Here is an 18,091-nt window from a genome sequence, read left to right as displayed (position 1 = left end):
TTCCAGCAGGGTTTAACTACTAGAACAGCTTGCATTTAAGCTGCCCACCACACCTAAGAGTTGCTCCTGTCTGCTCTCATTTCTCCCTCCCATCTCCTCTTTAGCTTACACAGAACCATTTATTCTACTGTCCACCTTCCCCAACGGCTGCTCAACAATTCACAGGCTGTCACAGATTGTCATTTCTGCATTTGGGAACTTAAGAAGTACTCTTGAGGGACAGTACAGAGTGTTAGTACAGCATTTTCCCGGACACAATGTCACTCTTTATAGCCAGTAGCAAATTAGTTTCTTCTTTAAAAAAAAAAAAAAAAAAAAAAAAAAAAAAAACTCCTAATAAGACGGGTACAAGGAGATTTTAAATAACCAAGATTCAAACTCCCTTTGGTTTGCTCTATCTAGGCTGTCTGTCATGTAAATGCATCTACTCACTAAATCACACATCTAGAAATACCTGAAAAAGCAGCTTTCTGATGCTAACAAAAGCAAAACCTCTATCAAAGGCGGTATGTGTGTGGCTGTGTGTATATGTGTGTGTGTGGCTGTGTGTATGTGTGTGTGTGTGTGTGTCTTATTTTCTCTTTTCTCTCTCTGTCTGTGCCGTCTCATCCTTGTACTCTATTTGAAACCACTCTGTTTAAACTTGGGTCTTGACATCAGCATTTATTTCTGACTATGTCTCACTGTGCAAAACCATTTAAAGGAAACTTCTGAACCAGGTATTGTAGAACATACCTGTAATCGCAGCAGTTAAGAGGTTGAGGCTGGAGGATCAAAAGGTCAGTCTGGGCTACAAAGACAGTTCAAGGCCTGCTTGAGCTACATAGAGAGACCCTGAAGAAAAAAAGGGAAAAAAAAAATCACCACTATCATGTTTGTTATAGTTTCCACCCAAGTTCTGCCATGTGCTTCAGCAACATAAGTAAACTATCGTCTGACAGCTGCTGTGGCCAACCCTCTGATCACCACTAAAATCTCTACCCTCAATACCAGTTTCCCAAATTGTTCCCGGCTACACATAAGGTAAGCTGCAGAATAGTGACAAGACCATCAGGATGAGAGTAGGAAAATCTCTCACAAAATAGCAGTTCCTATTGATATACTATCTTCTTTGAAAGAAAAAAAAAGTTAATTGAAAATAAATACCTAAAAAGTAATATTAAAAATTAAAATTAGTTACCTAATTATTTTCATCTCCAAGTTCTTTAATAACATTATTCATTATACTTTACTGAGGATTTAAATGGCCATCTATTCTTCTTGAGTGAGTTAATTAAACCCCTATAATAACACTGCATCTTTGCTGTCTTCTATATGAATTATAGCAAGGCTAAAGCTTGATAAGAGTACTAATTCTCAGTTGTTACCTCAAAGAAGACTAAGCTACGGAAGGCTAGGGATCCAACCCTGAAACCTAAGTCTACATTCCATAAACACTAAGTCTACTAAAGACTGCAAGAAGAAGCAGGGGACACAAGTCTTTCAAGAACCGTGTTTCACCTGAGAGTTACAAAATTACATTTAAGTACCACAAATAAGCAAACATATTTAGAATAAACAATAGGTACATAAAACATGCTTATGTGTTAGGTAACTTACCACTTTTATTTTTTAAATAGGAAAAATTCTACATACAGACAAGCTGTGTCTAAAAGCAAATTATACAAAACTTCCCTTCTGACAGCCCTGCCTAAAAATAACAAAAATCATTTTTAAAACTACACAATATTTCTGTGACATCCATCTAAGCACTTAACTTTCCTTATCTCATTTTGTAAATGGTAAAGGCTTAATACAGTGATTTACCATGGACTATATAGAGAAAACAAATACACACACACACACACACACACACACACACACACACACACATATTTTTAGACAACTACCAATAAACATGAGTAAAGAAATGACATCTCACTTTAAGCCTCTGAGAACTGGTATAATGGAACAGAAATATCTTCTAACTGCCATCAAAAAAAGATAAGAAATAAAATAGAACAAATTACAAAAAAAAAAAAAATACAAAAAGATGTTCAACTTCCAGGCATTACTATAGTTCAATATGTTATGTTACTGGCAGGTGCTAAATACACAGGCTGGCTAGCCATAAAAAGAAACATCATCAGTTAATAAAGAAAAACCCACATGAATTAGCAAAGAAATGCAAATTAAAGATGTTCTTATTTTTTAAAGAATTTCCAATTTTTTTAACTTAAAATTGTTTAAATAAGTCTTGTTTCAGTGAAGTCAGTGAAGAAGGCTCAAGAACATTATCTAGTAGACACACATTTCTATTAGTAGAGATAGCATCTAAACAATATGCTTAATAAACTCATAATTCAAAAGTCCTTTGACAAGGTAATTGTCTTAGAGGACTGATATAAGGAAATATCTGGACTTCTACATATACTTATTTCAGAACTATTCAGATTGTTGAAAATTATAAACAAATCCAATGTACACTGATATGGTATACTCATACTATACATGATTTAAAAAGAATGATATATAGCCAGGTGGTGGTAGTACATGCCTTTAATTCTAGCACTCCAGAGGCAGAAGCAGGAGGATGTCTGTGAGTTCAGGCCAGCCTGGTCTACAAAGAGAGTTTCAGGCTAGCCAGAGTTACACAGAGAAACCCTATCTTGAAAAGCCAAAAAATAAGCTAGATAGATAGATAGATAGATAGATAGACAGACAGACAGACAGGTAGGTAGGTAGGTAGGTAGGTAGGATAGATAGATAGATATCTTTGTAATTGATATAAATATATGTAAGAGCCGGGCGGTGGTGGCACATGCCTTTAATCCCAGCACTGGGGGCAGAAGCAGGCGGATCTCTGTGAGTTCGAGGCCAGCCTGAACTACAGAGTGAGTTCCAGGAAAGGCGCAAAGCTACACAGAGAAACCCTGTCTCGAAAAACAAACAAACAAACAAATATCTGTAAGGTATTATTGAATTTAAAAAAAAAAAAAAAGAGGTCAAGAAAGCGTGTTGCATGTTAGCCTAATGTGTGCAAGGCCCTGGGTTTGATCCTTGGCACCACACACAAGAAAACTAGTTTTAAAAGGAATATACACACCCCAAATGATGACACTTCGAAGACATTCTTGAAGCTGAGCATGACAAGCTCCACTGTAATTCTAACACTTGAAAGACTAAGGCAGGAGGATTACCTCAAGTCTGAGGCCAACCTAGGCTACTTCAGAGACACAAAAGTAGACATGGGCAAATAGAAAGGCTTTCCTTGTTGTCAAAATACCCAATCATCATTAAGTTATCAACTTAATGTAAATTAAATAAAAACATCAACAATTTTTTTTAAAAGATTTATTTATGTCTATGAGTACTCTATCTGCATGTATGCCTTTATGCCAGAAGATATCATCAGATTCCACTATAGATGGTTGTGATCCACCATGTGGTTGCTGGAAACAGATCTCAGGACCTCTGGAAGAGCAGCCTGTGCTCGTAACCACTGAACCATCTCTCCAGCCCCTCAGTGCTGTGGGATGCTCTGTATGTCAAATGTGTTGCTCTGATTGGTTAAAATAAACAAAGTGCTGATTGGCCAGGAAGGCAGGAAGGATAGGGTAGGCGGGACAAGGAGGAGGAGGAGGAGAATTGTGGGAAGTGGAAGACTGGATGGAGAAGCTGCCAGCTGCCAGCCTCCATGACAAGAAAGGTGTAAGGCACCGGTAAGCCATAAGCCATGTGGCAATTTATAGATTAACAGAAATGGGTTAATTTAAGATAGAAGAAGTAGATAACAAGAAGCCTGCCGTGGCCATACAGTTTGTAAGCAACATAAGTTTCTGTGTGTTTACTTGGTTGGGTCTGAGCGTCTATGGGCCTGGTGGGTGAGAGAGATTTGTCCTGACTGTGGACCAAGCAGAAAAACTATAACTACACCTCAGCAATGTTTTTAATGGAGATAGACAAGCTAATAACAAAGTTTAACATATGAAATTATGCAATAGGTTTTGTTTTTTTTCTATTTCAGAACGGGCTGGAGAAATGGCTCCGTCAATACAGTGCTTACCACACAAGCACAAGGGACTGAGTTCAGATCCTCAGCACCTACATAAGAAGCTGGGCACAGAGGCATGCCTGGAAGGGCAGACAGAGGAGGACCTTACAGCTCACTGGCAGCCAGCCTCACCAAATCACTAAGTTCTACAAAACTGTCTCAAAGGTCAGCTGGGGAGCAAATGAGGAAGACATGACTGCCTCCTGCTCGCTGTGCACACATGTATGCACATGTATGCACAAACCTATGTACACGTGCTTAACACACACAATTTTTTAACTAGCCCAATATGCTGCAAAGATTTTATAACAAAAACAATGGGATAATGATGCAGGCATAAAAACTCCAGAAACAGCCAGTGAGATGTCTCAGTGACTAAAGGTACTGACCTAGAAAGCCTGGTGATCTGAGTTCACATAAAGGTAGGAAAGAGCCAACTACACGAAGTTGTCCTCTGACATCTCCATAAATAAACATCCAGAAATAAATTATAAAAATTTCAACTGTGATAAGGTGGCATCTCAAAAATTGTGAAGGTAAAAAGGGTCTTTTTAAAGAAAATATGTTCAGTCTAGTCTGCAAAAAAATATTATTAGGTCCACACATTTGTAACAACAAAATATCAAATGGAGCATGGATCCAAATTAACAACTAAAATCATACAAGTACTTAAATCAAAATATAGGTGAATTCTTTTTCACAATGTAAGAAAAGGTTTTTCAATTTCAAAATAATATTCAAATGAAACAAAACACTAAGAAACTGGTTTACATAAAAGCTTGAACACTCAGAACACTATAAATGACAGGAAACTGACAAACTGGAAGAAAACATTGTTTAAAACCACACAGAAGCAGAGCATGGTGGCTCACTGACCACTCACTGACTTCCAGACTGCCTGGGCTAGGGTGAGACTTTGCTGTCATCCCCACCAATAGAAAAGAAGCCAAAAAACTGAAAGCTTACTGAGATCCCATTCTCTACCTACCCAGTTAGAAAAAGTCTAAGATATCTAAACTCTCTAAGGAGGAGTGTGAGGGAAACTAACACATCTCTAGTGAGAACTGAAATTTGTATAATGCCTTCAGAACAGACTTTAGCAATGTTTAAGAAAACTATATGGATTTGGTCACCCCCTAGATAGTGGAATCAAAGTAACATCCACCCCCCTTCACCCTAATCATTATTTTCTACTTGTTTTACAATAAAGATGAAATGCTTCTACGGACTTTTCCAATTAAGCAGCTAGCTCAAAAATCAAAGGAGACACAACATTTTTCCACTTATACAGTAGTGCTCCCTCTGCAAATTCATTTGGTTATTGTATTTAACCACTACATTGCTATTAATACTTTACCTTTCACTTATTAAAATTATAACAATGTAGTATTATATCACATGAGAATATCCTAGTCTTGTGTCTGTATGCATATGTGTGTGATATGTACATGTTCATGTGTGTGCAGGTGAACATACATGGGTACAAGCCTACATGTAGAGGCCAGAGGTCAATGTTGGGTGTTATTCTCAATCATTCCCCTTTTGAAACAGGATCCTGGATCTCACCAATATGGCTAGGCTAGCTGGTCAGAAAGCTCCAGGGACCAAGCCATCGCCACCTCTCCAGTGACAGAATTATAGGTACAAGCCACCATGCTGGCTTTTTATAGGTACTGGGGATCCAAATCAGATCCTCACTTTATAGGACTGAACTATCCTATCTCTAAGTCCAGGGTATCTAATCTAATCAAGTAAATTCTGTTGTCTGAGTGGGAAAAGTGGGCAGAATGTACATACAAACATGTAATTCTGCTTCTTCCCCCCAAACCCTACTAACATAATAACAGACATAAGACCCAAATCCACAAAGACAGACAACAGCAAAGAAGAAAAAAATTAGCAATAAAATTTTAGAAGCTAGAACATAGAAAGGCATACACACACACACACACACACACACACACACACACACACACACACACACACACAATATGTGATGGCCTCATCCTTTTGACAAGTACAAGAAGCCAAAAGAAGAAAGCATGAATATGGAAAACAAGATCTCCAACATGAGAAAGAAGTAGAAGAATGCTAGTACATCAGACTTCCAGACTAATTGTGCATCACAAGTCAAAAGCACCCAATCCAGACCAAAAGCGACGTGACAAAAGGTACATTAAATGAAGACTGTCATTCTCCCACTCTTGACTATAGTGACATCTTTTTATTTCAGACTCTACTAGAGGACATGTTCCACCTAAGCAAGAGGGTAAATAAAGAATGAGGAAGATAGAAGTTCTGACAAGACTGGAAAACAAACCCAGAAGTCTACAGATTACAAAAACAGAAATAATCCTAGGAAAAAAACTGCACAGTAGACCCAGAGATCCATCACTCAAATAGGATAATGGAAATCTGTAGAAAAGGAGCTTCAGAACAGAAGGGAAGAGGGTGAGGGAGGACACAAGAAGGGAGAAGGGTAATTGGAACTGAAAGAATACTACCATCTTGTGGAAGACCACAACAAGGCCATTTAAGACACTATCAAGGAATACAATTTGCACAGGCATGATGTAACTGCAACACTATTTAATTTAGCCAAATGTCAAAAACGTGACAACACTGGGAGGCTAAGAAGAGAACACCACTGGATATGACTGTTTGGAAGAGCAAACCTGGAGCTCTGGGAGGCTTGAAAGCCACCTGATGTGGGAGCTAAGACCCTACTACGTACTCTGGAAGAGAAGCAAGTGCTCTTAACCACTAAGTCAGCTCTCAGCTCCCCTACTGTGTCTTTAAATTATGTCTACAAACTATATTCCTACTGATTAAACATAAAGAAAATTTTGAAAATTAATTCAAAGAAACAAAAACCAAACAGCAATATATGCTTTGATCTTAAATAAGTTATTTATTATTCAAAAATGTATAAAGAAAATAATCTCAGTTGAAGGAAACAAAAAAGGCCTTTGGAAATAGTTCTCTTTTTTGTTAGGTTTTTATATTTCTAATATTGACAAAGCATAAACATACCAAATAGGAAAGCCTTAAAAATTTAAAATAACTTAAAGCAATCACCATTAGAGTAGACAGACAGGATTTAGTTAATTGTAACACTAGGAGAGTTGTAGGTCTGACCTTACTTACAAATTCATTAATGATCAAGAGGCAGTGCAAATAACACATTTAATTAAATTTGCTCATTTATCTATTTTGGGAAGTACGATTAACAGCAGTGAGAGAGAGAAGTAATATAAAAAGACAGAGATGGATTAAAAACATTGGCTGAAACCAACTAAACTGGAGAGTGGTGGAAGACTATATAACTACAGGCTTACAAACAGAAGAGCAATCTAGGAGACTTATTTACCATCAATTTTTCTACAAACTGCCACATAAAGTAACTGTAGTCAACATCAATGTTAGCTGAGAATATACAGGTACATACACATATCCAGGCTCAAAAACAGATCAAACTCTAAAAAACGATGTACTGGGTGAGTATCCCTTACTCTAAACTGTGAACCAGAACAATGCAGAGCATTCTGGATTCCATTCTAAAGTTGTTTAGCCTGGACTGTTGATGCAGCTTGGTTAGAGCAAGTTTTAGATATTCTCACCAACTCTTCATTCACGGACACTGAAGATTCAAAACAAAGTCTACATACAGTTCCCAACCTTTCCACCATCAACTTGTGGTTATGTGACTCAGTTTAATCAATGGCATATAAGCAAAAGCAGTATATACAACTCCAGAAGTACCCTATCAGGGAGAGAGGTTGAGTCCCTCCTTTCTCCTTTCTGCTGGGTGGAATGTGGATGAAAGAGCCAGAGCTGGAGTGCTCTATGACTTTTATGGCTACCCTCCCACCTCAGTGTTGAAAGCTAATCTTGAACTCCTAAAGTGACAGACACTGTGAAGAACAGAACCTATACACAGTGGAACAACACAACACCACAGCAGGAAGCTTTCTGGGATTCTTCACATTAAGAGAAAGAAATTTTTACCATGTCTCTCTTACTTGGCTGCAACCAAATCCAATCCTAATTAAGGTAACTTCTCTAAGGATAATCAGTCATATAGAAGTTTTCTTTCGCTCAACCCCTCCCATCAGTTCCTTTGCTGCTTCTTTTCCTGCCCCACCCACTCCTCCACCGGATTTTCTCAATACTGCATCTTCATTCTTTTCTGTTCCTCTCTCACGAAACTCTACAACATCCCTTTAAAAACCTACGTCTGCTCTTTTGAGCCCCAAATTTATCTCTAGCAGCTTTTATTCCACTAGTGTAAGATACAGTTATACATGAACATAACTGATTTTTAAAATAAAATGATAAAATGATAGTAGTGACAGTTATCTGGGAGGTGGTAATATAAAGCTAATATTTACTGAGCTCTTAATATTTGCCAAGTATTGCTCTAAATCTAAGAGCTAATCCCTAACACAATCTCATCAAGTAGGGAGCTTTAGTACCAGCTCATTTAAAAACAGAGGAAATTGCCGGGCGGTGGTGGCGCACGCCTGTAATCCCAGCACTCGGGAGGCAGAGGCAGGCGGATCTTTGTGAGTTCGAGGCTAGCCTGGTCTACCGAGCAAGATCCAGGAAAGGCGCAAAGCTACACAGAGAAACCCTGTCTCGAAAAAACCAAAAGAAAAAAAAAAAAAAAAGAGGAAATTGCAACCTAACAAATAACTCATATAGAATACATGCTAATACACACACAAAAATAAAGACCATTCAAATCTATACTTCCTGAATCCACTCTCTCAACTAATGCACGCTCAGAGCACCCTAATCAAGGTGCTAACCCAGCCTAGGACCTCTTTAAATCTTTTCAGTCGTCACAGTAATTACTCAAAAACCTCCTCCAGGAGTAAACCTCGTGAGTCTGCAGGTTAATTTTTAGAAACTATCAAACATCACTTATAAAGGAGAAGGTAAATAAGATGGGTGATCAGGCAGAATTAATACTCCTTTAGAGTCAAAGGATATAAGCAGCAGGTGATAAGATTGGTTTTCTTGTATGGCTCTACTGTCCTAAAATCAGTTCCCTAACACCATCACCAAGAATTTATATTTGCTAGGATAACTTAATGGCCCCAAAAACAGAGTATGAAGAAGCACCCATTAAGATTAATGAATACTTAAAACTACCACATAAATTATATACTTAAAACTTAACAAATTAGAAACTGAAATCATTATCTTTCTCCCAGATCTATCTGAGATCCTTTCCCAATGCCATTATCAATGACACAATATATTTGATATGTCACTCTCACAAATTTGTATTCTGACTCTTCCAGTTCCTCTAGCTCCATTACTTTACTGTTCTTCCTCAATACCGCCTCTCTATGTCTACATTACCACTACTATTGAAACACTCTCCAGTCAATCCATAGGGCTACCTTACATAGAAACCAACTAAAACTACTTTTCTCAAACACTCTGATTCTCAACAGAAATTCTGTCACCTATGGGATCACATTCAATTAGGGTTTGGATAATTTATAATTAAACACATTAAGGGCTGACGATATAGCTAAATGGTAGTAGAATGCTCGCCTAAATGCACAAAGCCCAGGGTTTGACACCCAGCACCACAAAAAATTTAATAGCAAAAATTTTAAGAACTATTAATGACAAATAATTACATCAGACCAGCCTAAATTCTGCTGACAACTGAATGCACCACAAACAAAACACACCAAGAACAACAAAACTTTTCATTTCAGAAAGGTTCAAATTTAGGAACTATGGAGCCAGGCAGTGGTAGCACACACCTTTAATCCCAGTACTCGGGAGGCAGAGGCAGGCGGATCTCTGTGAGCTTGAGGCCAGCCTGGTCTCCAGAGGCAGCTCTAGGACATCCAGGGCAAAACAGTGAAACCCTGCCTCAAAAAACAAAACAAAATTAGGAACTATGAATAGAAAATCAGGGACTTAAAAGATGGCTGCACCTGGAAAGTTAGATTATGGGTTATTTTGTTATTTCCTGATTGGCCAAATTATCTACAGTAAACATGTATCTCATCACTTACAAATTAAGACTGTTGTTTTAATATGATGGGGGGGGGTTAAAGGCAAAGTACAGAAACTGACCAACTTAAGTTGAAAAGAGAAATACTGGCCCGTTTAGTAGCTCATGCTAATCTTAGCAATTTGGAAGGCTGAAACAAGATGGAAACTATGAATCTGGAGATAGCCTGGTAGGTTTCAGGCTATCTGTTTTGATTGTGGGGTCCTCCTATGTGACTGTGATTCTGCCTCCTTAAAAAGGGGGTTGGGCGCTGGACAGTGGTGGCGCGTGCCTTTAATCCCAGCACTCAGGAGGCAGAGGCAGGCAGATCTCTGTGAGTTCGAGGCCAGCCTGGGCTACAGAGAGTTCCAGGAAAAGGCGCAAAGCTACATGAGAAACAAAAAAAGGGGAGGGAGTGGGTGGGGAGATGGTTCAATAGATAAGAGTGCTTGCTGTATAAACATGAACTGAGTTCAGATCCCCAATAGCCATGTTAAAAAGCCTGGGTGTGGCCCTACACTGTAACCCCAGTATCAGCTTGTTGGCCAGCCAGCTAGATGAAAAATGATAAATTTTAGGTTCAGTGAGAAGCCCTGTCTCAAAGGAATAGGGTGGAATGTAATAAAGCAAGACACAATGACCTACTCCTCTGGACTTCCAAGTGCGCACACATGGATGTGAGCACACATACACGCATGCACACACTCATGCACTTGTGAAAGGAAAGATGAAAGAGAGAGGGGGAAATAGGAAGAAAAATAAACAAAAACAGAAACCAGGCCAGCTATGCAGCTCAGCAGTAGAGTATCTGCTTACCATGAACAAAATGGTGGTATTCATTAGTAAGTTCTGGAGTACCATGCCACACAACAAAAGCCAACTGGGGGGTGGGGGCAGTTTCTTTACTTGTTCAGTGGCTTCATATTAAATACGCTCCCCCAAATCAAGCTTTTCCCAATTTTAAGGATGTCCAAAGCACCAATGTACAACTGGGAAGACCTGTTTAAACAAGGCGATTTCCATTCAGAGGGTCTAACAATTCATCTCAAACATACTGTACTTGAAACACTTTGCTAGATGCCTAAGCCAGAGATGGATAATAAAAGAGGCTCTGTATCTGGCAATAAAAGTAGGCATATAAATAGTTTATGAAAGTATTAAAATAGGTATATAAAGATAACTACCACCAATGGTTAATTTATATTACAATTTTGGATTTACAATACAAACACTTTTTTATTCTTTAAAGAAAACAGAACGTAAGTGAGAAAACTTTTGCATAGAGATGGGAATATTAGGGGAAAAAAAACACATGAACAATAAAGGCCTTGTTGTGTGTTGTTTAAATCTTGAGATTATGAAGGTTTTGTGTTTTTATCTTCTAAAGTTTTCTGTACTAAGTTTCCTACAATAAACATTCATTAGTATTTTTAGATAAAAATATTTTTAAAAAGTTATTCATTTTTCTAAAATATGTTTAAACTATACTGTAAAAGGCTAAGTAAGTACTTAAAATGACTACAATATAAACATTTGGTGGTTCTATGCTGAGTATATTTACTATTTAAGGGAAAATGGTGATGTAATAACTGCAGGAGCATGTCACTTTACTTCCTGCTTTTCCTTCCTTTCCTGATGAAATGTAAATGCAAGATCTCCTAAGACACAAGCAGACTCCAGACTCCGTAAGCTCACACCTGACACTGTTCTCTCTCACTCACTCACGCACTCATCTCCGGCCCCTTAACTATCCACCTCTCATTTCTCACATGACGTTCCAGAGCTGCCCTTCTCTGCATTTCTGATCATTTCTGCAGCCTCCTGAGAGGCTGTGGCTAGTGTCCTGCTTGACCTGTCTGACTCTTCTAGCGGACCTCTTCCCTGTAGTTATTAACTTATTTCAAAACATCCTTTTTTACTTTTTCCTTGCATTTTTAAAGTAGAATTAGTAGTAATATCCCTATTTTACAGTTATGAAAACAGAAAGAGACTACTGGTATAAAGCAGACAGGATTTAAATCAAAGTACTTCCCTTCTTTCTTTAATTCTCTTGTGAAATTCCACAGCAAAAAATTCAAAACAGCCCAACCATAACCTAATATTAACACATGTTCAGATTACTTCTTAAGAAGCAAATCTGTTATTAATGAATACTACAAACCTTTTGCACACATTTTCAATTCTGCATCAAGTTTAACATTAGGTCATGAGCAGTCAGCACTTGATCATTCCAGAAATTCATATCATCATATACACTTAATCTACTTGCCTGAAAACCTCACAATACTATATACCGGAATTGCTGACTCCAATATTGCTTCTTTTCTCTTTTGCCCTCCAACACTGCTTCTTTATGTCTGTTTTTAATCCCCAATCCTAAATTGGCCATGTTTGGCATAAAAAGAGAGAGATACAAGAGAGAGGCAACAGATATTAATAAAGTGTAGTGAATTTGAAAAATGACCATCTACACAAAAAGCTAACATGATATAGGGGAAAAAGCACACCATAGACTAGGAAAAAATGGTGTATGGTTTATTCAGAGAAGAAAACAATCTCCAAATGCAGGCTTGCTACCACTGAACAACACCCTATAACTTTTCTCCTATCTAATGCTTTGACAACTAAATTTCTCTGTAATTCACTAAGCTCTTAGGAGTTACCCAAGCTGTATCCATCCTGCTAGGCTCACTCATGTTTTCCCTGCACAATATGAGCACCTTTTCTGATGAGTAGCAAGTGGGTCCTCTTTCAACATATCAACAGTCTACTCTGCATTTCCATGGCTAGGAAATCTACCATAAATATAACTCAACAATGAAAAGGAATGCTTAAATTATACTCAGGTAAGTGGTTGATCCTATACGTTGCCAGTTTTATATAATATATGAGGGCTAGCTTCATACATTTTTAATTTAAAAAAATCTATACTTTTACTCTTGGCACTATTTCATTTACTTATATCTAATGAGTTACATGAATACCAAATTAAAAAAGATGTCAGATATCTGTGAATACTTAGTGCATGAAGTTAATGAGAACAGGTCACAGATTCAAACTCCATGTGGGCCAATTAGCTTTACAATGTTTCAGGCTCCATGGTCACAGTCAACCACCTTAACCCTGGGTAACAAAGAAACACAATATTTGTGTGAAACGTTAAGAGAATGATTATTATAAACAAAATCTATAACTGTCATAAAATAATAAAAACTAAAAATATTAATATGAGCAACTCTATTTTCTACTAAACTCAACTAGTATATGCCTAGCTTAAATATATCTCTTTTCAGCCATGCAGGCTAATATCTCTACAGATGATGTGAAGTGAATTCAAAAGTAGGAACTAAGGCTATACCCAGCAGAAACTGGATTCAGAACTGTGACTCCAAAGCTTAGGGTATTTCCATAATACAGTATGGCCTCACCTAATTGTGCCATATAGCATAAGATAATTAATAAAATGTTCCTATTCAGCAATCATCACTAACTGAGCATCTACTACGTATATAGTTAAGAATGAAATCTACCTTCCAACGTCCTTTTAAGTGAAAAGGAGTCAAAAAGCAAGTGTTTAAAACAAAGGACACAACACAATATGCACAAAGTAGATTTAAATATATATTTCTATTGTTATAGCTATACACACACACACATTGTGCAAAAAAATCATGTTGAAGCACAACTAAAGGTAAGAAAGAATGAATCTAAAAAGCAAAGGGCACAACATGAAAGAGAATAAATGCTTCTTGGCCTTTTGGTGAAAATCAAGTATTTAAAAAAGGAATAAAGGAATATTTTCTTAGCATCCAAATTTGTGGATATCTGTTAGTCATTGAGACACCTGAAGAAAATAAAAACTAATATTTCAATTCTTTGTTTTGTTTTGTCTTTTAAAGCCAGGGTTTCTCTGTGTAGCCCTAGATGTCTAGGAACTTGTTGAGTGTCTAGGAACACGCAGGCCTCCAGTGCTGGGATTAAAGACATGCACCTCCACCGCCCAGAATATTTCAATTCTTAACCCATAAGATTTTGCCCTGACATGGTGATCCTCCCCTTTAATTGCAGCACTCAGGAGGCAGACATGTGAATCTCTGTGAGTTCAAGGCCAGTCTGGTCTACATAGTGAGTTCTAAGACACCTAGGACTATTACACAGAGAAACCCTGTCTAAGATTTTGCCCTGGTCAAAAATCATCTGTGTCCATAAGGCTGTCCTCGGTTTGTCTAAACTCATTCCTTACAGACACACACGCAGACAGGACATTGGCAGAGGGGGTCATCAAGTGTCCTCGACTCCTTTGGGCCGAATTTTTGTTCTGTTTTGTCTCAGTCTCACCAGGTAGCTCTGGCTGACCTGGAACTGATACGCAGACCAGGCTAACCTTGAATTCACAGAGATCCTCCTGCTCTGACGCCCAAGTACTAAAATTAAAGGCATACACCACCATGTCCAACTCAGGCTAAAATCTTACAACAGCCTAGCTTAATAGTGTACCCCCCCAGGGTGGGGGGATCATGTAAACAGACACAAAAATTGCTCTATAATATTCTATTCTTGTCAACAGTCTGAGTCCTAATAATTGTCCTACTACAAGCTACACAGCACAATGAAATACATTTAGTACAGGTCATAAATAAAGCACCAGTCCAATTTCAACTAACAAGGTACAAAAAAATTGAACTCTCTAGAAAAATTTTAACTAAAGTCCATACTAACAACCATTTCACAATAGCACTATAGGAAACCCTAATGGTAAAAAGAGCAATCTATATATATATATTTTAAGACAGGCTCTCACTGTATCACCCTTCCTGGTCTGGAACTCACTCACTACATAGACTAGGCTAGCAAAAAACTCAGAGATCGGTTTGCCTCTGACTCTTGTGCCAGGATTAAAGGCTTTTGGTGGTGGTGGTGGTGGTTGTTATTGCTAGTCTTAGGGAGAGAACCCAGAGCCCATACACCTCAACCCTTATAATGTTTATTAAAAAAGAAACTGTTATGAAAAAAAAAAAAAGATCCGTAATTTTGAGAACTTTTTTTTGGTTTGGTTTGTTGGTTGGTTTGGTTTTTCTAGATAAAGTTTCTCTGTGTAACAGCTCTGGCTGTACTGGAACTCACTTTGTAGATCAGACTGGCCTGGAACTCAGAGATCCACCAGTCTCTGCCTCCCAAGTGCTGGGATTAAAGGCAAGTGCTATCATCACCTGGCTAAGAACTTCTATTTACAGTTTTTGGGGGTTTTTTGGTTTTGTTTTTTTGTTTGTTTTTTTTTTGTTTTGTTTTGTTTTGTTGTTGTTGTTTGGAAGAGGTGGTAGTGGTGGTGTCTGAGAAAGAATCTCACTAAAATGGCCAGACTCCAGACTAACATCCAATTTTTTATTCTCCTGTCTTGGTCTCCCAAATGATGAGATTATAGGTGTGTTGACACCACGGCCAGATCTACCATAGTTTTTAAAGTCTGTAGAGTACAGATAACTATCCCTGTTTTACAAACAAACAAATGACATCTCAGTAAAATACCAAAAATTAACATCACCTCATCATCATTTATCAGTAACAGCCACAAAATTAACTTACATACCCTTACCATCTCTAATCTCTTTAAAGTCACAACTTACATAATCTTAACAAACATCTTATGAGGTAAATGCTGTTAATTCCATCTTAGAAATTAATAAACGGGCTCAGAGAAGTCAATTAAGTTGCCCAACATAAGTCTCAACACAAGGATTTGAAATTGTTCAACTTTATACCCTGACCTAATACACTTCTATCCTTGTTTTTTCTAAACCATATTTAAAATTTTTCCAATAAACAATTTCAAACAAACAAATTTAAAAATTACTATATCCCAAATCCTTCTAAAATTTGTTTGCAAATTTCCAAACTTCTCTAAAAGGGGGTCAGGGGACTCACAGACACAACACTAAGCAACCATTCAGAATCTCAAATCTTTACAGTCAGAAAACAGACTGAAATACTAGCTATTTATATTCTGAATCCTGTGAGGAAAGACGCCTAGCAAGTACTCACCGAATAGACAGCCACCACTACATGAGTAGGACCTGAAAAGGAGGGGGAAACTCAGGAGGACTAGACACGGGCAAGAAGTTCAGCACCGAGCTTGGGGAGCTCTAAGTCTTAGGAAATGCTTGCTACGTGTAGTGCTTCCAAGAGGAGTTAGTTGTTCCAGAGCAAGAGCGGCAGCTAGTAGCTGGGTGTGGAGAACAGTCCACATTCTGATAAACTGACTCCACAGGTGGCAGGGTCCTGATGTCACCTCTCTAGTAGAAACCTAGCAAAACATTTGTATGTTTCATCTGTCTCTAAGGAGACCATTTATTAACTCCAGTCTTCATAAAGACATGAACACGATTTTAAAATGCAACCGGCCTGGACCACACAAGGGAGAATACTTTATTTTAAACACGCTTTATAGACCAAACGTTTCACATGTACATCACTTCTGCTGAAACCCATAATATCGAAAGGCAAAGTACCAAAAAAGCTGTCCCCCCTTTTTTTTTCAGACAGGGAAACCGAGGTGGTGGTAATAGGACTACAAAAGATCACAAATCCAGCTGGGAAGCACATGCCTTTAATCCCAGCACTCGGGAGGCAGAGGCAGGCGGATTTCTGTGAGTTCAAGACCAGCCTGGTCTACAGAGTGAGTTCCTGGACAGCAAGAGCTACAAAGAGGAACCTTGCCTCGAAAAACAAAAAATTAAATTAAATTAAATTAAATTAAAAAAACAAAACAAAACAAAAAACGCAAGTCCAGCAAGCGGCACCATCCTCTCGGGATTCAAACCCTTCTCTCACAACTCAGCTGCGACGAAAAAAGTTTAGAGGAAACTTTCGATAAAGAGATTTGGAAGCTTTCCGAGGACCGCCCAAGAAGAGCAGGAAGTACACTCCACTTTATAAACTGCTCACTGCCAGCCCATAGCCCGGGGCTGCGGGCAGCGGAGCAGACGTTGCCACCATCCAGCACTGCCCGGGAGCCCGTGACCCAGAGGTCCTGCCGGAGCGACCTCGGGGACCCACAGCCCCGCAGCCCAAAGGGGGTCCCCACAGACCCCGCTACCTGTTGACACCCTGGAGGGAGAAGATCCCTACGAGAAGCATTAGGGCTGAGGCTCAAGGCAGGCAGGACCTGCGACCCCTGAGAAGACAGAAGGAACCCGAGAAAGGCCCTCCCGTCCGGGGGCCTTAGGGGTCCAAGGGCGAGAGCTCCCCAATAACCTCCGCCCCAGGCGGGGGGCCTGCCCCGCGAGTCACGTGAGAAAAAACAAACAAACAAACAAACAGACAGACAGACAGAGGGTCTTGTCCCGGGCGGGAGGGGAGAAGAGGGGGCAACCAGCCCTAGCTCAGAGAGCGAAAGAATCGGGGACGGGGGTTCATGGTTACCAGGACGCCGTCGCTCTCCGCTTCCGCCGCCACCACGAAGCTCCTGCTCTTCCGCTCGCCGCTGGGGTGCGCGCCAGGCCTTGGCTCCGCCCGCGGCGCGGGGCCTCCTGGGAGTTGTAGTCTTCACGAGGCCCGGTCGCGCCACGTAGGGGCGGAGCTGGCAAATGAAGAGGGCGGGAGGGTGTTGACGCCCCTCTATCTCCTATATCGTCCATCCTCCATCTCTACCCTCAGCGCTCAAATCTCCTCACGTCCTACTCAATCATACCGTGTCTTTTTCCCCGTCCACAGGCGAGTTTCTTCGAGCGTAATCTACGCTTAGTGTCTCCACTTCCTTCCTTGTATGGGCTGTGTTCCACACTGCAGCTTCTACCCCCACGGAAAATGTCCTTGTTGCAGCCAGTGTCCTTGTCGCCAAACCCACAAGAGGTATTTTCAGGCTAACTTGAACATTACTCATTTGATGCTGTTGGACATTATCATTTATTTTCGATGACACTATCCAGGATTGCCTTCCTCATTCCAAATCGTTCGACTCAGTCTATTCCTATGCTCCTTTTTTTTCGAACTCTCCTTTTAAATATTGTTCTCTGCAATTCTCAGAATGAGTCCAGCTC

The 18,091-nt window shown here is 39.3% G+C and overlaps 1 protein-coding gene across 1 annotated transcript in view; it reads right to left on the bottom strand.

Moving 5' to 3' along the window:
- Nucleotides 1-17,503, bottom strand: part of R3hcc1l (R3H domain and coiled-coil containing 1 like) — an 87,223-nt gene extending 69,720 nt beyond the window's left edge. The window contains exon 1 of the mRNA XM_036175990.1: nt 17,475-17,503. The gene's annotated coding sequence lies outside the window, so the exon portion shown is untranslated. The remainder of the gene's footprint in view (nt 1-17,474) is intronic.
- Nucleotides 17,504-18,091: the final 588 nt, after the last annotated feature.

Source organism: Onychomys torridus, chromosome 1, assembly GCF_903995425.1.
Source record: "Onychomys torridus chromosome 1, mOncTor1.1, whole genome shotgun sequence".
In the NCBI taxonomy this organism is placed as follows: domain Eukaryota; kingdom Metazoa; phylum Chordata; class Mammalia; order Rodentia; family Cricetidae; genus Onychomys; species Onychomys torridus.
The sequence above is the reverse complement of the archived record's forward strand: the minus strand, read 5'-3'. Positions and strand labels throughout refer to the sequence as shown.